At 53.4% G+C, this 22,044-nt stretch overlaps 1 long non-coding RNA gene across 11 annotated transcripts; it reads left to right on the forward strand.

The window, feature by feature from the left end:
• The first annotated feature begins 603 nt into the window (after nucleotides 1-603).
• On the forward strand, nucleotides 604-17,649 carry LOC138422795 (uncharacterized). Of its 11 annotated transcripts, none has more exons than XR_011250026.1 (7): nucleotides 630-734; nucleotides 1,271-1,441; nucleotides 5,347-5,432; nucleotides 6,956-8,535; nucleotides 8,654-8,780; nucleotides 9,102-9,240; nucleotides 9,411-17,649. It is a non-coding gene; the product is annotated as an uncharacterized lncRNA (long non-coding RNA). The 11 variants fall into 11 exon arrangements; XR_011250019.1 differs by having other exon boundaries at nucleotides 9,105-9,240; XR_011250022.1 differs by having other exon boundaries at nucleotides 8,691-8,780; nucleotides 9,105-9,240.
• Nucleotides 17,650-22,044: the final 4,395 nt, after the last annotated feature.

Raw genomic sequence — 22,044 nt, forward strand, 5'->3', positions numbered from 1 at the left:
TGCTCTAGAAAAAAAATAGTAGGTAGGAAGGAAACGGCAAGGCGAGGGGGAAAAAGCCACACCTCTAAGTTGTTAGGCCAAGTGGTGTAGTGGCACGAACAAGCCTGTGAGGTCTCAGACGGGGGTTCAGGTCTTGAGTCCACCACGACCACGGGCGGGGTTAATAGAGAGGCACACAGCCAAGCCGTGCAGGTCAATCGAGAGGCACTCCCCCCGCTTTCCCCCGCCCCAGCTCCAGGCTTCTACTCCCCCGGTCCGCAGTCGCGCGCCGCTCGCCTCTCCATCCCCGGTCCAGTTCAGCCTGGCAAGCGTTGCCATGGCAGCGCCGCGGGCTGGGATTCGGGAGGCCGAGCGCGCTGCCCCGCTCGCCTCTTTGTGCCGCGGGGGTGTCGGTGCGCTCCCCCCACATCCGGCCGTACCCGCCACTCAGACCCCGACCCCGGGACGGGGTGAAGGGTAGGGTGTGGGGTTGCAGGGGCGCGGGGAGACGGGGGGAGGGCTGGGGGTGGGGCGCCTCCGCCCGCCAGCCGCTCCCGCATTAAAATTTCATGGGCGCTGCAGCAGCTACAAAGACTACGCCGGCTGCGCTCGGGGGACCGGAGGGAGGGAGGCTGCGGACGAGGGCGGGGAGGAGTTTGCGATGGGAGGCGCCTGCAAGGGCTCCCCCAGTTCTGCGCTGTGAGCCGGGGCACAAAGAGCTCTCTGCACTGGCGCCGCAAGACCGCGGACCCGAGGTAAGCCGCCGACCCGTTCTAACAGCCCTCCCTGCCCAAACATCCTTGTCTGCGCGCCGGGAACAGCCTAATTTCCCCGAGGCTGGCGTCGAGGGTAGGTCCCAGGGTCCCGGGCTGGGACAAACCTTGCCTGGCGTGGCAAACCTTGCCTGAAGCTGCCCTCATTTGTTGGACGAAGAGCCTCATCAGTCCGCTGTTGTCAAATGCAGCCGACCCCGGCCCGGGTGGGGCGTGGGCAAGAAGCGGGGGAGTTTGCAATGCGCGTCTAGCGCCCATGGGGGTCTTGCAGTCCTGATCTGAGGGGAAACAAAGACCCTCCCTTCCCCCCGGTACCGGACAGAACAGGAGGCGTCAGTCCCCCAGAACCTTTTCTGCCCGCCAGAACTAGCCAAGCCTTGGAGGGCCCCTCCGCGGTCTCAGAGCTGGAGGTGGGGGATGGGATGCGGAGCAGGGTTCTTGAGCCCCCGCCCTCGTTGTTTCATACCTAGTCCCCCCGCCAACCCCCCACCCTGGCGCCTGCCCATTCTCCACTTCAGGACTCAAATGCTAGATGTCCGGTGTCCAGAGGGATGCAGAGGGCCGGAAAACCTCTTCACTGAGAAGAATAATGGTATCGATAATGGTAATAATACATCAGGTCGAGGAGAACTCTCTGCCAGCAGCAGCTTAGTGCTTTGTATGCATATTCACAGCAGTCCCCGGAGGTGGTAAGCGTCCCATTTTAAAGATGAGGAAATTGAGCTCCAGAGGTTAGCGACAGGTCCAAGGTCACACAGCCAGGTATTTTTGAATCCAGATTGGTGCAACTCTAAAGCCCACGTTGTATCCTTAAATGGGTCTGCGGAGACCCCAGAACCCCCAGCTCCCCGCCCACATCTCTCCCATACATTCTCTAGAGAGGCTGGGGATTTGGGAGGGAGGGGGCCCGATCTCTGCTCTCCCCTACTGGAGGACCCTCGGTTGGAGACACTGCTTCTCGGCTGTGAGGGAGGCTGGGGGCTCCGTATGCCCCTACCCTCAACCTCGGGGGCTCCAGACCGGTAGCTGCCCTGCGCCGGGACTGCTGGCGCGCTCACCCCACTGCAGTGCGGGCGCGGGGAAAGCGCCCCCACCTGCTGCTGGGGGTGGGGCGGGGGGAGGGAGGAGGTGGTATTGCTGGGAGGGGCGGGGAGAGAACGGCTTTGTTTTTCTCGGTGCTCAGCCTCAGGCCGAGTGAGACCCAGGGCCCAGCGGCTCCTTCGGGCGACCGAAAGCGCGGTCCCCATCTGGGAGAGCTGGGGAGCTTCGCGATTGCCGGGGCTGGTGGAGGAGGGGAGGGATGAGTAATTCCACTCGACAGACTGGGAAACCTGAGGACAGCGGTTCTCAGACTTCAGGGGCGTTGCTTCAGGTAGCGGCAGATGTCCGGGCCACGTGGCCAGGGGATGAGTCAGCAGGGCTAGGGTGGGGCTGGGCGTCTGGAGGTTCACTCAGACCCCCTCCTCCTCTTCATCGTGCAGATGGCCAGACTTCTCCCCTCACCCCCAGCCCAGAACCACTCTGGGTAAAAAGGTATCCCCGGGGAAACTTGGGCAGAGGTTAGCTTTGGGTGGCCTCAAGCTCATCCCACACTGAGGTTGGTTAATTTCATGTTGAAAAGATTTTGAGGGTATCTAACTCTTTGCAAACCCATGGACTGTGTAGCTTGCCAGGCTCCTCTGTCCCTGGAATTCTCCAGGCAAGAATCCTGGAGTGTGGGTTGCCATTCTCTTCTCCAGGGGATCTTCCTGACCCATTTCCAACCCGAGGACCAAATTCCTGACCCAAGTATCGAATTCCCCACCCAGGGATTGAACCCTGGGTCTCCCGCATTGCAGGCATATTCTTTACTGTCTGAGCCACCTGGGAAGCCCGTTTTAAGGGTAACATCCCTATGGCTCCCTTGCCCGCCTATTTTGTTATTTAATGAGAAAGTCTCTGAAATCTACCCTACACCTTCTTGCTGCGTTTTTGGTCTATCTCTCCACTCCTTCAGGGAGGAGAGAGGTGAATTCTTTGGTGTTGCTCAAAGGAACGGTAACTTACCACGAGATTTAGAAGGACCACTCTCTCTACTGGTATTCAAGATGAATTCAAACATAAAATTTTCTGCTGTTCTTTAAGATGAACATAGTAAGTTTAAAAGAATGCATGATAATTGTAGAAGATTTGGAAAACACTGAAAACAAAAGGGATGAAAAGTCCAAAATTTTATCATCCAAGAATAACTACTCTACCATTTTCATGTATTTCCCTGCGGTATATTTTCTGTTCTTGAAAATACTAAGTGAATTTGTGCTCTGTGTATAATGCTTTTAAAAGGTTTCATCAGAGGAGTTTCTCCATATTTTTATGCCCTTGGCAGAAATCACTGTTAACAGGGTTGGTGTCTCCTTATTACTGGTCCTGCCAGTTGTTTTTAAAAATCTTTCTCTTAAGGATCTTTTCTCTGGACCTCATCCCTGCTCCTGCCCAGGGCAGGATTCTGCTCTTTGAGCTGATCCCTCCTCCAGGCAGCCTAGTGTGGTAGAAAGAGAAGGCACCGAGCTACAGGGATCTGTGTGCGAATCCTCCCCCCACCCTACGCTCTGTGTCAGTTTCAGGAGGAAGTCATTGCCCTTTCTGAGCCTCAGTCTCCTCATCTGCAGAGTGGTAAGCATAATACTTGCCCTTAAAAGGCGATTGTGAGGCTCTGAACCTGTGTGTGTAAAGTGCCCAACACCCAGTAGAGACGTGGCTGCTTTGGTGGATGCACTTCCACTGCCCCTGAATCTTGTAGAGACATCTAGTTATTTGCTTTCGTTTGTATTGGGCTTGTTGGTTTCTCTCCTGGGTAGACCTCAGGCTGTTTTAACAGTGGTGTTTCTAGGGCATTGGGGCCATTGTGCAGGCTCAATGGGCTGGGGAACAACTTAAAGGCTAGTCTTTTGTTTGGAAGGGATCCTTCCCCCTCATCTCTGAGGCACAGCTCATCTGTCAGCTGGAGCTCTGTGGAACAATAGCCAGCGATGCTCAGTAGAGGCAAAGGCTGGCTGAGGGTGACATCTGTCCCCTCGTCCCTCGCCAGGCTGACCGGATCAGACGGGGCAGGTGTCCCTTACTCCCCCTAGGGTGCCAGGTGGGCCCTGGAAGCTACTAGGTGAGTCATGGAGGGGCGGGAGAGGCTGAACTAACCTGTGTTCAGAGGTGTGGAATAGGTGATTAATGGTATCCGACTGCAGCTGCCATTTGTTAACCAAAGTTCTTACTGGGAGTTGCCGCTTGGAGACCCCATGGAAAGGCTGAGAATTGGGCATTACAGATGGGAACTGGAGGCTCAGATAGGTGAAGTGATTGGCTCAGGGTCAGACAGCAGGTTAGTTGTAGAGTCAGGACTTGAATCTAGAACTAGTCTGGCTCTGAAGAATTTGAAACTACTACAGTACCCCACCTCTTCTCTTAAAAGGAAACATAATCGGTTGCCTCAAGACCATAGAAGCGACTGGAATAAACTGACCCAGATGGTTTAGCAGTTATCCTGAGTTCTCTCACAGTAACACTGATGACCAGTGTTTACATTTGAAACAGCCCTTCCGGGTCTTTTCCCTTTTAACTCCCACCCCCATATCTGAACAGAAGCCTTCCCTCCCTTAGGGCCTCAACAGGCCTGGTTAGAATCCAGCTGCATCATTTTCTTGGTGGATGATCTTGGAGCAAGGCACTGGACTCTGAACCTCAGTTTCTTCATCTGTAAAATGGGAGTAAAAAAATCCAACCCATTGTTTTGTCAGGTAGGCAATCCCCCATACCTATAGCTCAGGGGTCCCCTTGTTTGAGAGAGGTGTGGACACTGAAGCTCCCCTTTTGTGTAGGTTTGTATTGGAACGTGTCGTGAGACGGTGTTGTGCGCGTGTGCAGAAGCCTCTCTTCCTCCGCAAGTCTGCCACAAGGCGCCTTTCACACCCTCTTATTCCCAGGAGCTGCCATCATCTCCCAGCACTCACTCATCCACAGCAATGTAGGCCAGCGTCTCTCTGATGCCTCAGCTCTCTGAGCAGCTATTTTATTCCAGAGTCAGGGGGAAAAAAAAAAGCCCTCAAACCCAGAGGGATCCTAAAATGCAACCAAATGCATTTTTCCCTGGCAGCTTTTCCTCCATTACAACGATCAGCGCAGAGTGTAGGGGGAAAATTGAGTATCCGTGGATGGTATTAATGAACAGTGCAGACAATTGTAGTCATAACAATGTAAGAAAAGAAGAGAATGCAAGCTAAGAGATACCAGTTACCACCTCATGTAATCCTCACAACAGCCCCTGTATGGCAGGCGCCATTATTATCCCCACCGTGTGGACAAGAGGAGCAGCTCAGGAAGCAAAGCAGCTGCTCAAGGTGCCAGAGCAGGACCGGAAGCCCATGTCCTTTCCAGCACCTTTGGGTGCTCCAGTTGGCACTGGCCCCACCAAGATACTTGTGGTTTCTCATTTCTCTTCCGATCTGCATCCCAGGAGATCAGTTTTGGCAAATGCTGTGATTTCAGAACAGAGGCTGGCATCTACTCTCCAGCGCACCCACGGCTACATTTCCCACCCCATCTTTCCTTCTCTCGATGACAGCCGGAGGCATCTCCCTGCCTAACCCGTGTGGTTCCAGACATTCACGTGGCCGCCGCGACCCCACCAGCATCGAAGGAGTAACCAAGGTGACCCTTCCTCTCCTGTGTGCTCCTGGGGGTTGGGGAGGCCAGTCTCAAGCTGTGTGGTCAGGTCCACCAGGAAACCCACATGTGTGGGAGAAAACTTGTAGATTTCAGAGGCAGGCGGGACCTCTAGGGTTCTCTGGGGTCCAGTCCCTCAATCAAGGCTTCCCTGATGGGATTCCTCACCTTGAAGTAGGGGTGGGGTGGGGTCTGTTGTGGAGTAATGGAACCTGAGACGCTGGGACCTGGGAGCCCACCCCCAGGTCCCTGTGTGGCCTTTGGCCTGACCCTTCTTGAGTCTTGCCCTCTGTCATCAGTTCTAGATGATTTTTGGAAAGTGAACTATACTGAGGGATCATTTACATGCCAGAAAAGGCACTCATTTAAAGCATACATTTCGATGTTGATAAAAGTACACATCTGTGTGGCCACCACCACAGTCAAGATATCAGACGGTTGCATCACCCTACAAGTCCCCCTGTTAAATCACCGCCTAGTCTCAGGACACCACTGAACTGCTTCCTGTGTCTACAGATTTGACATTTTCCCTAAAGTTTCATCATTAGGAAATCTTTTATGCTTGACTCTTTTTTTGCTCAGCATGTTTTTGAGGTTTAAACTTGCCATTGTCTTGTCAGCAATTCAGTCCCCTTTTCTGGGTCTAACTATGCCCTGAGAGGCATAGCGTATAACTCATCCACTTTGAGCACACAGTTCAGTGAGTTTTCGTCATGTTACCAAATTCTGCATCCACCGCTAGAGATCAGTTTTAAAGCGCTTCCGCTGGCCCCGTAAGACCCCTCACCCCGTTTACCGCTAATCCCCAGCCCAGTCTTACTCCCTGGCAGCCTCTAGTATGCTTTGTCTGCAGAGGTTTGCCTTTTCCGGACTTTCGTATAAACAGAAACCATACAGTCTGTCTTGGGCCTGGCTCCCTTCACTCAGTCATACTATTTTTGAAGTCTGTCCCTGTCATGGTATGTCGCAATGGCTTGTTCCTGTTTATGCATGTAAATGAGGAGATTTTAATATTATATGTCTGGACTACCAACGACAACTACAAGCTTACTTATCCATCCACCAAGACGGGATTTATATTTGATCTGTGCTTCCTAAGTGGGGTGTATACACCCACCGCCCCGGGAGGCTTATTAACCCTGCAGGATAAATATGGCCCATCAGTGTTACTGAAAGATTTATTCAAAGTTTAAATCATTAACTGGGGAGGATAATTTTTGGAAACACGCCCTGTGCGCCAGACACTGGTTGAGCCTTTGAAAATAATTAGCCTTGAGTCACACGTTGGGGACATGGGGTCTGGAAGCCATCATCTCACTCATGTTTGTTTGACCTCAGAGCCCTTTATACCCTCCTAAACAACTGTCAGCTTGATGCAGGAGCTGAAGTTTCCATTGAAACCTCCGTTGATTTATTCATATCAGGGAGTCTGGGTTCACAGGGTCGGGGAAAGTATTGTTATTGTGTGTAAACAATGTTCCTCTGAGTGGTGCAGGGTCTGTTCACAGAGTGCAAGCAAGTTTCTGAGACAGAGGAGAAGGAAGGGAATTTCCGGGCTCTTGGAGATGTTCAGGACCACACTGGGAAGCAGCCTTGCAGATAAGTATTCCAGCTTCCCAGCCCACAGCCTACCAGCCTGCCCTCTCCTGCCCTCTACTGGTCTGTGGAGCAAAGTACAGCATCCCTGAATCCCCAAATCCAGGGAGAAATCAGCGCTCCAGCTCATTCGCTTTCCTATGCCTAAGATACAAAGAAAAAGCTTGTCCCCATTTTGTGGGGCCCCAGAGAGTAATTTTCCTACCCTACTTTTGACATCAAGGCTAGTATTTTACAAACTCCACCCTCAGGGACTTCTGGGGAGCTGAGTTGAGTAGCTTCATCTTGCGCACCTGTAGATCTGGTGTCAGGAGGAGCCTGGGGACTCCTGGTGATTTGGGCTGGCCCTTCCCTTATTGGTTCTTGTCCTCTGTCATCATATTTATAAAACTTGGCTAGGTCTCCTTTTCTTGCCTGGCAGTCAAGTGGGGACCTTGGCACTGTGACCCCAGGGCGCATGCTTCTTGGTTTAAGGGTCTGAGTACGTCTCCAGCTCTGGGCCCGGGCCCCCAAGTCCAAGTGCTGACAGCAGGCTCTGAAGATACGATGAACGGGCCCAGGCCTGCCTGTGGATGAAGATAACTCTGCTGCTGTTTGCTGTTTAGTCCCTAAGTCATGTCTGACTCTTCGCCATCCCATGGACTGTAACTCCTCTGTCCAGGGGATTTCCCAGGCGAGAACACTGGAGTGGGTTGCCATTCCCTTTTTCAGGGAATCCTCCTGACCCAGGGATCAGACCTGCATCTCGTCTCCTGCGTTAGCAGGCGGATTCTTCACCACTGAGCCACCGGGGAAGCCCTAAGATAGCTTCGCTGTCACTGGAAGAGAAGCCTGGGAGGTGGTCCTGGCTCAGGATCTGGGGCATCCTCTGGTCTTCTCCACACTGGAGACACGGGGATTTTGCTAAAGAGCCCCAGCCCACCATCTGGCTCCCCACCTTTTCTTTTTCTGGGGCATCAGAAAAGAGGATAGGGGATGAGGGTGGGGGGGGTGTTGAGCAGAAAGATAACTGAGGTTGGGCCTTCTGCTTCCCATCCTCTGTCTCAAACTGAGGGTGGTTACTGCACTTTAGGTGAATGTCTGGACTGGGAGGACCCTGGGACCCAGAGGGAGGGGCCGCCGGTCCAGCATGACACGGGATGGCAGAGCTGGGATCAGATGTCTGGCTTCTCGCCCTGCTCCACGCACTCACTCAAGCTGAGCTTGCCCTGCTCTCTCTGGGGTCCCATGCTGCTGTTGGCAGGGAACAGGGAGGTGTTCTGGAAAGCGAAAGGTTTTCTAGGGTGGGGGGAAGGGCGGTGGGGGTGGTGCGCCTGGGCCCAGCCTCCCTGGGTCCCAGGCCAGGGCTGTCTCCTTAGCAGAGAGGTCTGGCCCGGGCTAGGGAGGGGGCCTGGGTGTGGTTTTCTCCTGTGTTGCGGTTGGCTCTTTTGTCTTCCAGGATGGGCCTGTGGGGGTCTCCGTGGGGTAGGAGCTGGGATCAGGGCACTGCCAGGTAAGCCTGGGTACCCAAGCCCGGCCTAAACGCTCCTGATGGGAGCTGGGGGCTGGAAGGCTTGTTGTGTGTGGTGTTGGTGGAGGTGGTGGGACTGAGTCACGACCACGGCTGGCAGGTCCACGGCACAGATTTCAGCACATGCCTTCATTCAGCGCAGATGTGGACTGAGCGCCTTCTCCTGGATAGAAACTGAGGATTCGGAGGTCAACGTGAGATGTGGTCCTGCCCTCTCAGATCTTCGTGTAAGAATGTGCTTTATCACCGTCTCTGTGAGGGAATGAGCTCCCCATCCTGGGAGGTGTGTGTGTGTGTGTGTGTCTGTGTTTGTCTGTGTCTGTGCTTGTGTGTGTGTGCGCTGGCAAAGGGTGGTGCAGAGCCCCTCTCCCCCAGCAGGAATGTCGAGCCTCCCAAGGACTCTGAAGGCCCTTTCTGCCCACCTGGACCCGTGTGTGTGTGTGTGTGTGTGTGTGTGTGTCTGTGTGTCTGTGTGTCTGTGTTTGTCTGTGTCTGTGCTTGTGTGTGTGTGCGCTGGCAAAGGGTGGTGCAGAGCCCCTCTCCCCCAGCAGGAATGTCGAGCCTCCCAAGGACTCTGAAGGCCCTTTCTGCCCACCTGGACCCCTGCTTCTCATCTGCCCGTGATGTCCGCAGGGCCAGCTCTGGGTGCTCTGTGTTGCTTCCATACACCCTGCTGGCCCTGTCAAGGTGGGGCACCCTCTCTATGCATTACTAGCATCCAAGGCCCCTGCCCTACCCTGTCTCAGCATTGGTGGCACAGGAGGGAGACGGGGGTCTCTGAGGGTGTCCCCCGCCAGATGTGGGTTAGCCTTGGGTGGAGGCCGGGCCCCCCTCCTCACTCGCTGTGCCCCCTCCAGGCAGCGCTGCCCCGGCTGTGTCTCTAGGACTCCTGGCCCGCCCTCCTTCTGGACTCTGGCAGTGGTGATACAGGGAGCAGTCTTCGCTGGTTTTCTGGAACCCTGGACAGCTCCCCAAAGATCTCATCCTTCCTAACTCCTGGGCCTCCCCTGGATAAAGGCCCCTCCTGGTTGGTGCTCGGCCGAGGACAGTGGTGGAGCGTGAGGGAGGCTGGCAGCCTACCATCCATCCCCTCTGCATCTGCCTGGACCTGCCTGCCTGTCCCCACCTCTGTCCAGGACTGGGGGCCCTTTCTGACCCTGTGAAGACCTCACTGCTCCTCCCATCCCCGCCGGTGACCAGGTGGAGCTCGGCCTGGGCCCAGGCCCAACTGACCACACCCTTGGCAAGGCTGGGTCTCACAGGACCTGCAGGATGGGGGCAGGAACCTGTGGATGGGTGTCAGGGACGAGCTGCCAGTGGGGTGGAGGGGGTACGAAGCTCAGGGAGTTGGTGGGCTGGAGTCTGTCTTATGCTCTTTATGTGTGAGTGATTCTCATTTTTCTGGAGGCTTCTGGGGTTCTTCTTCCTAGCTTCTTTCCCTGATGGTCACCAGGAGGAGGCAGTCTAGGCCTCAGGGGAGCTTGGGTCTTCCCCTAATGCTGTGGAGCTCTGGGAGAGGCTATCCTGAAAGGAGAGGGTTTCCAAGAGAGGAGAAGACCCCAGCCAGGGGGCTTGTGAGGGAGACAGACCCTGGGCCTGGCTCCTGACATCCAAAGGGAATAGTCTGGAATCAGCCTCACCCTGGCCCAGTCTCAGACTCCTGCTCCTGGTCACCCCCATCCCTGGGAAGCAGAGGCGGGCAGGGTAGGCTACGCACAGGGACAGCTTCCCCATCACAGGGTGGTGGGCTCGCTCACATGCCCTCCCCTTCTCCAGTCCCCCCGGGGGGCCAGCCTCAGTGCTTGCAGGAGGGTGGCTATGGCCTTCCCTGGAGAAGCTCAAGAGCCTGACGTCCTTTTCCTGGGGCAGGAAGGGACGCTGCCATAACGGAACTCCACTCCTGGATGGCTGAACTGCAGAAATGTATTTTCTTATAGTTCTGGAGGCTGGAAGTCCAAGACCAAGGTGGCAGGGATGGTTTGTGGTGAGCCATAGCTCCCTGGCCGGCAGATAGAACCTTCTTGCTGTGTTCTCACATGGCCTTCTCTCTGCATACGCAGAGAGAGAGAGTGTGTGTGAGAGGAGAGAAAGAGATATCAGGCATCTCTTCCCTTTCCTATAAGGGCACCGGTCCTATGGGATTAGGGCCTCATCCTTATGACCTCATTTAGCCTTAATACCTATGCCAAAGCCCTACCTCCAAATATAGTCACACTGCAGCTATGAGTTTAGAGGGAGACACAATTCAGTCCATAGCTGGTGGTCACCACAAACCTGGAAGCTAGAGCCATCTCCCCTTTAGAATTGCCACCCCCGATGGGGAGGGGAAGGAGAAGCAGAGACATGGGAAGCAGAAACGGTGCGGCAGGTCCTGTGCGAGGTGGGGCCTGGGAGCCTGGGAGAGACACGGGACTGGCTCAACCCAGAGCAGTGGAGAGCAGCCCCCGGGAGAGGAGGGTCCTGTGAAGAGCCTGGGCTTTGGAGCCTGAGGGTTATGCTCTGAGGTGCAACCTTGGGCAAGTCACGTCACCCCTGTGAGTCCGATTGCCACGCTGAAGCAGGAACCATCAGCTCACCCGGGGGCGGGGCACAGGGAGAAGTCAGTGAGGTCTCGCGGCTGGCACAGCGCCTGACTCTTAGTAGGTGCTCAGTAAACACTCCCGTCCGTCTGGGAGTTTGGACTTAGGGCTTCTCTCTTTTGGGCACCCTGGACTGTAAACTCTGCATCTTTGATCCAGAGGCGTTTCTGACCAGTGCTTTCCCAGCTCTATCTTTTTGTTTGTTTGTTTTTGGCTATATGGGGTGGCATGTGGGATCTTAGATCCTGGACAAGGGGTCGAACCTGTGCCCATGGTGCTGAGCGTGCAGTCTTAACCCCTGGACTGTCAGGGAAGCCTTTCCCTCTTATGTTTTTAATATCCCTTTCTAATCAGGTCAAGGAATCCACTGCCTGGCATGGCCTCCACAGTAGCTCTGAATGCTTCCTGGGGAATTTAGTATCTACCCGTCTCATCAGAATTGAGCACCTGCTGTGAGTCCTTCCCTGTGCTGCTCATTTGAGGGGGACAGAAGTACAGATATGGCCGCGATTCAAGCCGGCAGGGTTTCACAGCCATGCCAAGTGGGAGGAAACCAGTCCACACAGAGAATGAGCGGATGGGCAGAAAACAGTCTCCTGAGGCACAGGTTCTAAGGGCACCCCAGTGGGTGGGAGGGAGGGAGAGCCCAGAGTAGGCTGGAAAGGCTTCCTAGGGAGGCAGAACTAGTCAGGACCTTGGGAGGATGAGAAAGATGTGGCTTAAATGAGAGTTTTCCAAGGGAAATTAGGTAAGCGATTCCCAAAGTTCTAAGGGATGTCATTGCTCTTAAAAAAAAAAAAAAAAAAAACTCAGTAGGTTTCTGTAGTGCAGGACTTATCAGAGCCTGTAAAAGCACTGATGGGAACTGTGAATACTCAAGGACAGACAGAGGACTAAGTATTTTCCCCCAAGCTTTACTGGCAACAAAACCCTTTTCTTATGGAGCATCATTTAGAACCGCAGAGAGTCCAGGCTGGGGTTTCCGTGGGAGAATGATAACCGTGATAGGAGATGACAAAACCAGGGCACACTCGGGCTCCGGAGCAGCGGCTGGCAAGGCAGCGCTTTCCCTGGACCGGCGAGTCAGACTCGGCTGCAGGAGTCAGGGGAGCTCTACTTGGCTGGAGCGTTTGTGGGAAGGGCCGGCCAGCTGCTGGGGTAGCCGGATGCCTGGCGGTGGGGGACAGAGGGAGCTGTCCACTGGAGCCAGTGACTCTGGGGTATCAGACCTCTTGTGAGAAGATGCTGGTATGTGCGTGTGCCTGAGTGTGACAGGATCCAGCCTTCTGGGAAGCAGTGACCAGGACCAGGCAGGGGGTCTTTCCAGCCAGGACCAGCAGGGTCCATTTTCGGGGGATCTGAAGTGGCTGGGGGAGGGGCCCTGAGGACCACCGACGGGAAGCAGGGACGCCGATTCTTTTGGGCAGGGTTCACGTGGACAGTCTTATCCCGGGGGCGGGGCTGAGGCACTGGCGGCAGACCCCCTGCCCTGGTCAGGCCCGGCTCCCTGGCTGGCGGGGGCGGGCGGCCTCTGGAGATGCGGCTGGGGCAGTGTTGCATGGTGGGATTAACCTACTAACCCAGGGCTCGGCCGGGACGCTGTGGCCTGTGGCGAGGTGCCTGGCCTTCTGCCAACCAACTAACCCACTAACCAGGCCCGAGCATGCCCTACTAACCACCGCCCCCCCTCCCCGCCCCCCCGCCCCTCGCAGCCAGATCCTACTAACCTCGCAGCTCACGGGCCTTCCCAGGGGTGGGGATGTGGGGGCAGACGAGGCTCCGGAAGGCCCTTCCCGTGGCCTGGGATCTCTGTGCAGACCCACATTCCAGGACCGGGAGCGCAAACAGGACTTGCCAACTCTGCCGCTTCCTGCTTGGGGTGGGGAGGTGGGGGCGGCGACTTGGAGAGCGAGTCACCCCGCCTCTCTGAGTCCGTTTCCTCGGCAGTGGAATGGGAGGCCGCCTCCCGGGTGGCCGTGAGCATTCCCAGGAAGATAGAGTTCTTGACACATGGCAGATACTTAATCCACATTTATGCGAGGTGGGGGCGGGAGGCCCAGAAAACTGGACCCATCGGGTCCCCTGGCAGGCCCTGGTCCCTCTAGGTGGTTTGCACACAGACCCCTCTGCCTGGGGCCAGACACTTGCTTTGAACCCTTAACTGTGTCTTTCCCCACACTCTTCCTCTCCTCAGCTTTTTCCCTATAGGCAGTTCTTTTGTTCAATTACTAACTCGTCTAACCCCGGGGCGGGGGGGCCTCAACTGCACCCCGACCACCCCCCCTAACCAACTAACGGACCCGAGTGTGTTCTTCCTTTTCTCCTAGCGATTCCCGTGTGTGTCTGCTGAGGTGCCCCTGTCCGCTGGTGCTGTGCTCTGACTTACTAACCCAGTCCCTACTAACCCTCTTTTCTCTTCTTACTAACCCCAGCCCTGCCGAGCTCTGGGCCCCCGTTGGGGGGATAGTTCCCCCCTCCTTTTGGCAAGCAGACGTCCTAGGCTGGTCCTGCAGACAGATGCCCTACTTTGCTGCCCCGATTGGCTGTGAGTTCAGAGTCCCCTGGGTCAGGTCTGAGGGGGGCGAAGGCCTGGAGGAAGAGGGGCTCCTGCGGTTCTAGAGGGAGGCCGGCCTCTGAGCACAGCGTCTCTCCTCTGCGCAGAGTCTGGGCCACTGGGAGTTGGCCGGAGCAGGGCAACCTCTACGGTGTGAAGGTGGAGGCCTGCAGGTCTCCTTCCAGCCAAGGGAGAGGAGAGAAGGGGCCTCTGGGTCGTCCTTCCCAGGGAAGTGGGAGCAGAGGTTCTTACTGGGCAAGTGGCTGATAGAGGCGGGGCGCCACTGAGGGGCGTGTCCTGCACAGGAAGTCAACAAAGGGGGCGTGTCCCTCAAGGGAGTTAGTAAAGGGGCTTGTCCCTCGCCGGATGTCAGTAAGTGATGACTTCCTCCGCACTGGAAGTCACTGAAAGGGTCTTAACCGCGGTGGAAATCACTGAGGGCAGCGTTTGGTATAGGAAGTCAGACAAAGGGGGCATTTCCTATATTTGAAGAATGGGAAGAGGGGTATTTGTTACACCGTTAGTCAGTGAGAGGGGGATTTCTGCATTATCGCAAGGCGGTGAAGAGGAGTGACCAAAGAGATGAGTGACGGGGGCCGTTCATACGACAGGGAGTTAGCTAGAGGCGCCCTTCTCCACCCCTGGAGCTGGGAGATCGGGTTTCCCACGCCAGAAGTAGGTGTGGTCCATTTTCCCTACGGATGCCTTTGAGAAGGGCAGTCCACACTGGGAAGGGCAGTCCACACTGGGAAGCTTGAGAAAACAGCAGATCTGAAGTTTGTGAGGAAAGCAGGTCTTGGGCAGGGGGTCTGCGGGAGAAAGTGGGAAGCAACCAATGAACCCCCGGCGCCCACAGGGCCCTGCACGCCTTGGGCCAGTCAGAAATTCACCCTGGCTCCTTGTTCTTTTCACCCCCATGTCCCTGCCCCAGCCTGTCTACCCCAGAGCCCGCCAGCCGCTAAGCCAGGGCCACACCTGGGGGTGATTTTATGCCTCACCTCCAGTAGGCACCTTGGTCTCTTTGGGCTAATCTCTGGCTCCTCTGCACTAACTCTTGCTCCCACCCAGCTAATCCTTGCCTCGCCCTGGCTGCCCCAGGGGCTGACCATTAACAGCCAGCCCATCTTGGGGGGCTCCAGGCTCCTGGCCTGGCTCTGACCTGCTCTTAATTAACCTCTCCTTCACCTGACTAACTCCTGCCCCCTGATCTGTTCCTCTCAGCAGAAACTAACGGCTTGTGGATTTCTTTCTGACTAACAACAGGTCTAACACTCCTCGTCACTATTACTATTAACAGCTTGGATGTCGGCATGGCTGGGACTTGACTAACACGGGGAGAGGCGGAGCTAGTCGTGTGGGCCGTTGTGACGGCTCTGGGGAAGAGCCAGCTGAAGTCAGGAAGACCTCGGTGCTCAAAAGGAGATGCCGGGGCTGGGCTGTGGCTCAGGCCGAATGGAGGAGTGGTGTCTGCTGTGGGGCGGGTGGGGTGGTGGTGGGTGGTCAGAAGCATACTCAGCCTTCCAAGATTTTGGCCGCTAGACATATCCTATTAACCCCTTATAACCTGCATTCATATTCTGGTTCTTTTATACAATAGCCTGATAGTTGTATTAGTGCCTGCAGCTTTTGTAGCCCCCCACCCCCGCCCCAAAGGCCTGTCTAGTGTGTAGAGAGGAGATGCCATTGGAGTCATCAGTCACCAGGTGAGAGTCTAGAGTCCTTGATTTGGGGACTTCAGAGTTTGGAAGCCTTAAGACAGAAAACTTCAGGTTACAACCCCATCACCCACTGACACCTTGGTGTCAACCAGCTCAGCTTTCTCTTCGAAATTCTGTGCAATCAGCTGCCCTGGGAGGACCAGAATGTGGCTGGAGGGGAGTCTCTTCAGGGCTGGGGGAGGCTCCTCTGGGAACAGAGGAGAAGCTGGAGTCCGGGGGTTCCTGGGTGGGTGTAAGAGGGGAAACCAGGAGGCTGGGGAGGGGGGATAAGAGGGGCTGTTTTGCTGGTTTTGTCTGGTAGTCAGGGTCTGTGGGAGAGGACAGCTTATAGCAGAGCCTGGAGGATTGGATCAGCTCAGGGGCAGGGTCAGAGTCCTGCCTGGAGGCTTTGCGGGCAGTTTGCTTGAGTCATTGAATGCTGCTGTGGGGTTGAGAGCCTCTCTGACAGTCACAGACTCAGAGCTAAACTTGTGGAGCCGCTGGTGAGGTCTGAAGGGTGATCCAGAGGCCTGAGCTGCAAAGGGAAGGCGAGAGGACACATCAGAACCTGGGAAGAGGGGGAGCCTGCACGGAGGAAGCACATGCCTGCTGCCCTCTAGTGGCCGCCTCGCTTCATTTCACTGGTAACATTTCCCATTGTGGGGGGGCCTCTTTATTCAACTGCAAAGACCTGATGATGCTGAGGACCTACTATGTGCCCGGCACTGCTCTGGGTCTTGGACCCACGCACAGGTTTTTCCATAGTGCTTGATTAGCTTGGTGGGGGAGACAGAAATAAAACAGGTAATGCAGTGAGGTGGGCACCATGATAGGGGTGATGGGCCTGTGGAAGTGCCCAGGAGGCAAAGGATGAGAAACACCTGCTGCGTGCCAGGGGCGGTGCTAGGCATCAGGGATGAGTGGTGATTAAACATCATACAACCTTCAGGAGCTTTAATGCTAGCGTATTAAAGCATTATTAAGCTTTAATGCTATGCTTAGAGCGGGTGTGGGGTAGAGTGGGCTGTGGGCCACCAGTAGATTTTCTGAAGAGGAAGGCATCTAAGCAGAGCCCTGGCTGGGCAGAATGTGGTGGCGAGAAGGGAGGACACAGAGTTCTGGGGCTCAGAGAGGACCGAAGAAGTTCTGGAAGGGTTGTAGGGGACGAAGCGGGAGACAGAGGGGAAGTGGACACACACCAGATGGTATTGCCAGGGAGTTTATCCTAAGGGCAATGGTGGGGGTGGGGGGGGTGGGGGTGGTTGTGGATGTGATCTGAGGAGGGGAGATGTTAGATTTCAGTTCTAGGCTGACAACGTGACTGTTTCAGCCTAGGTGGAATTCTGAGATGCTGGTAACATGTTCTCGCCAAATTTTAGGAAACTGGTTAGAACTTCTGGAAAGGTGGCGGATCCTCAGATCCATCTTAAGATAAAGAGGGCCGTGTTCCTGCCAGGCAGGGGCCTGGCCGAGGGGACAGACAGGTTGGAGGAACAGTCTTAAAAGCATGTCGTCCCAAGCCCCTGGAATGGTCATGCTGGTCTGGGGGAAGACCTGAGGGGACGTGGTCCTGGGGCTGGAAGTCCACAGGCGAGTCTCACTGGAGAGGGACCCTGTTAGTCCCGTGTGGCTGCAAGGGGCATGCAGGCTTGGAGGAAGCTTCCAAGAGGCTGGTCCCAGGGAGGGAAAAATGTGTCTTGCTGGGTAATAAACCTTATGGAGACAGAAGGATTGGGAGTAGGCCACCTTTGAGACTGAGGATGGTGGTGGGATTCTGGGATTCTGTGTGTGAGTGTGTGTGTGTGTCCTTGACTTACTACTAGAGCAAGCCGAGCCCAGGAAGGCAATTCTGTTCTCCACCCCAGAGCCCGGCCTGCCGATGCTCACTCTGGCCTGGATTCCTCTGAGCATCGAGCTCGCTGGGAGCTGTACCTCAGGAGCCCGGGAGCTGGCCTCCCAGCTGGAAGAGGCGACTCAACCCTTTAACAGCCGGTGTGGAGGGAGAGGCCACGGTGGTCGCTGCTGGGGGGCTGTGCTTGCGCAGATACTGATATTGCACACACTGAGCTGGGGGGTTCCCGGGGGGGACTGGTCCCATCCCCACAAAAGACCCCAAAGGCCCTCTTGAGCATCTACCCAGGGAACCCACTGTTTTGCTTGAAGAGACCAGAGAGGATGCTTTCCATGTCACTGCCTCCCGGGGATGCAAACTGTGGGGATGGAAATTCTGCTGTTGATTAAACATACTTTTATGTGTATCCAGCAATGAAGTGTGAACTTGGCCTTTTGCTTTCACCCATAAATGCAGCTTCGTTAGTGGAAAAGACCATTTTGATATTAAAAACTAATTCATATGCAGAGGATCACTGTGGCTTAAAAGGAGTGTGTAATTTGTGGGGAGGGGGAACCAGTGGCATTTTCCAGGAACCAGAGTGGACTCTGCTAATCTTTTCTCAAGACTGTGCCCTTAAAAGCCAATACAATATAGATTTCATTTGTAATTGTGGGAAAATACACATTAACCAAGTTTTCAACCCTAACCATTTTTAGGTCTACGGCAGTGGCAGCAGGCACACTCACCCTGTCACTTGACGTTGCAAGCATCGTCACTATGTGCTCTTTAGTCACTAGGTCACGTCCAATTCTTGTGCGACCCCATGGACTGTAGCCCGCGAGACCCCTCTGCTTGTGGGATTCTCCAGGCAAGAATACTGGAGTGAACTGCCACTTCCTTCTCGAGGGGATTCCCGGCCCAGGGATTGAGCCTGCGCTGGCAGGCAGATTCTCTGCCACTGAGCCACCTGGGAAGCCCACCACTCTATGTTTTAGTATTTATTACCTATTTATTCTGGAGAAAGAAATCACTTTATTTGGCTGCAGCAGGTCTTAGCTGCGGCACATGGGATCTTTAGTTGAAGTATGCAGGATCTAGTTCCCTGACCAGGGATGGAACCCAGGCCTGCTTATTGGGAGTGCAGAGTCTCGGCCACTGGGCCACCAGGGCGGTCCCTTATATTTTTAAGATAGTGCTACTTTTTTCTAGGACAGCACGTCAGAGAAAACCCATGTCTCTTCTCAACTTTGGTCTCTGCTTCTCTCTATTCACCTGGAAACCATGTGCTGAGTCCATCCTGAATACCGGGCACAGCCCTCCTCTCGGGGATGCCAGGCTACCCACCCTTCTGTCTCTCTAAGGCAACTGTCTTATTCTGTCCTGTAGATTTTTGCACTGGCTGTTCCTTTTCGCATGGCTGAGGGCCCTTCTTTGGGGCCCTCAGGTCTCAGCTGAATGTCACCTCAGAGACCCCTCCCCTGACCATCGCATCCACGGTGACCCTCATTTCTGTTCTCAAATACTGTGGTTCCAGGGCCCCTTCACACTCCTACTATACAGTGAAAGGTCACCCTCCAGGCCACCTGGGCACTGTTCAGTCACAACTTGCTCCCCATTTCATTCATTCAACATCCCCTGATGACCAAAATGGATGTGAAAATATGCTCAATATCACTAATTGTCATAAAACTGCAAACCAAAACTACAATGAGTTATCACCTCACACAGGTCAGAATGGCGGCGGTGGTTTAGTCACTGAGTCGTGTCCGACTCTTGCGACACCATGGACTGGAGCCTGCCAGACTCCTCTGTCCATGGGGTTCTCCAAGCAAGAATACTGGAGTGGACTGCCATTTCCTTCTCCAGGGACAGGTCATAATGGCCACCGTCAAAAAATCTGCAAACAATAAATGCTAAAAAGAATGTGGAGAAAAGAAAACCCTTTCACTGTTGGCGGGAAAGTAAATTGATGGAACCACTATGGAGAACAGTATAGAGATTCCTTAAAAAACTAAAAACAGAATTACTGTATCATCCAGCAATCCCATTCCTGGGTGCATACCTGGAGAAAACCGTAACTTGAAAAGATACACGCATCCCAGTGTTCACAGCGGCACTATTTACAACAGCTAGGCCGTGGAAACAACTTAAATGTCCACAGACAGATGAATAAGGAAGATGAGGCAATTACGTAAAATGGAATATTACTCAGCCACGAAAAGAATGAAATAATGCCATCTGCAGCAACATGGATGGGCCTAGAGATTGTCATACTGAGTGAAGTCAGACAGAGAAAGAAAAATATATGATATCGCTTATACGTAGAATATTAAAAAATGGTACCAATAACTACACAACAGAAATAGAGCACCACAGATATAGAAAAAAACTTGTGATTATCAAGGGGTGGGGAGGAGGAATAAATTGGGAGATGAGATTGAAATATAAACACCACTCTGTAGAAAGATAACTAATAAGGACATACTGTGGAGTAAAGGGAACTCTACTCAACACTCTGTAATGACCTATATAGGAAAAGAATCTAAAAAAGAGTGGATACATGTATAACGGATTCACTTTGTTGTATAACAGAAACTAATACAACATTGTAAATCAATTATACCCCAATTAAAAAAAAAACCTTCTTATCCCTACTCTGTGTGAAGTGCCACACGGAGTGCCCAGGGCAGACAGGCAGACAGGCGCTGGCCTGCCTCTGTGGGGCTTACAGCCCTGGGGAGGCAGCTGTTCTCAGCTCTCCAAGGACAGGGACTACCTCACAAGGAGAAACAGAGGAGATGGAAATTGGCATGGCATCTACTATATTAGAAGTCAGAACTGAGATGTTTTAGAGCCTTGTTTATCCAATTCATAACCATAACAGAAATGAAAAGTGAGACTTTAAAAAGACTTATTAATTCATTGAAAAAAAAAAGACAATAAAAATAAGCACTGCATGCTTATGTAACTAACACATTCTTCATGAAAAATAACTTTCCAAAAAAAAAAAAAAAGGAGACAGCATTATTATTTTCTTGGTAAATCTCTTTAAAGTCTGGCTTAATAGAAGGCTGTGGATCACAACAAACTGTGGAAAATTCTGCAAGAGATGGAAATACCAGACCACCTGACCTGCCTCTTGAGAAATCTGTATGCAGGTCAGGAAGCAACAGTTAGAACCGAACATGGAACAGCAGACTGGTTCCAAATTGGGAAAGAAGTTATGTCAAGGCTGTATATTGTCACCCTGCTTGTTTAACTTATATGCAGAGTACATCATGCGAAATGCCGGGCTGGATGAAGCACAAGCTGGAATCAAGATTGCTGGGAGAGATAGCAATAACCTCAGATATGCAGATGACACCACCCTTATGGCAGAAAGCAAAGAAGAACTAAAGAGCCTCTTGAGGAAAGTGAAAGAGGAAAGTGAAAAAGTTGGCTTAAAGCTTAACATTCAGAAAACTAAGATCATGGCATCCGGTCCCATCACTTCATGGCAAATAGATGGGGAAACAGTGGCAGACTTTATGTTTTGGGCTCCAAAATCAATGCAGATGGTGACTGCAGCCATGGAATTAAAAGACACTCCATGGAAGAAAAGCTATGACCAATCTAGACAGCATATTAAAAAGCAGAGACATTACTTTGCCAATCAAGGTCCGTCTAGTCAAAGCTATGGTTTTTCCAGTAGTCATGTATGGATGTGAGAGTTGGACTCTAAAGAAAGCTGAGTGCTGAAGAATTGATGGTTTTGAACTGTGGTGTTGGAGAAGACTCTTGAGAGTCCCTTGTACTGCAAGGAGATCCAACCAGTCCATCCTAAAGGAGATCAGTCCTGAGTGTTCATTGGAAGGACTGATGAAGCTGAAACTCCAATACTTTGGCCACCTGATGCAAAAAGTTGACTCATTTGAAAAGACCCTGATGCTGGGAAAGATTGAAGGCAGGAGAAGGGGCCGACAGAGGGGGAGATGGCTGGATGGCGTCACTGACTCAATGGACATGAGTTTGGGTAAACTCCGGGAGTTGGTGATGGACAGGGAGGCCTGACGTGCTGCAGTCCATGGGGTCAAAAAGAGGCGGACACGACGGAACGACTGAACTTAATAGAAGAGTGAGCCTTGGATTCTGCTGTCTGCTTCTGCATTCAGTCTGTTGCAACATCACATGTCCAGGTGGCCCCTGCAAAACCCCACCATGCACTTGTGAAGGAAGACAAAACGGAAGGATTAATTTCTCTTTGGGTCCCCAGATCTCAGGACCACACCTTGAGACCGGCTGCTCTATCACATAAACTTGTTTATTTCCTGCTTAAAACTGGCACCCATCTGAAATTATCTTGCTTACTCTTCTGATTCCTTATTTATTGTCTGTCTGTGGTCTTATTTATTGTACATTCGCAGAAGGCAGGGTCCCAGAGCCCACTGCAGGCACTTTTAAGTGGTCAAGCCAGAGCTGCAGTTCTAGGGAATAGCCAGCAGATGGCGGCGTCGCACCAAGACCCTCGCATTCTCTGTTGGACACTGGTTACTCTCTAGGGTTTCGAGAGGAGGCTCTGTGGGGATCTTCTTTGGATTCCAGTTTCACGGAATTGGGTGGCCCTGGGTGAGTAGGGGAAAGGAACACGCTAGAGAGAATGCGGTTTTGAACAGATGCTTTGGGAAAGTTCTGTTCATTTCTGCTGAGGGCTTCTGTTCTTAACAGACATCAAGCCAAAGGGCTTCTCCTCTTGAAGCCTGTTTTTCTTCTCTGCAAAATGGGCAGACTATGACTTTGGCTTGCATTTCACCACGGTTCTCTTGGCAAGGGTCACTTTATTTTGATGCC

This window comes from Ovis canadensis, chromosome 17, assembly GCF_042477335.2.
Source record: "Ovis canadensis isolate MfBH-ARS-UI-01 breed Bighorn chromosome 17, ARS-UI_OviCan_v2, whole genome shotgun sequence".
Lineage (NCBI taxonomy): Eukaryota > Metazoa > Chordata > Mammalia > Artiodactyla > Bovidae > Ovis > Ovis canadensis.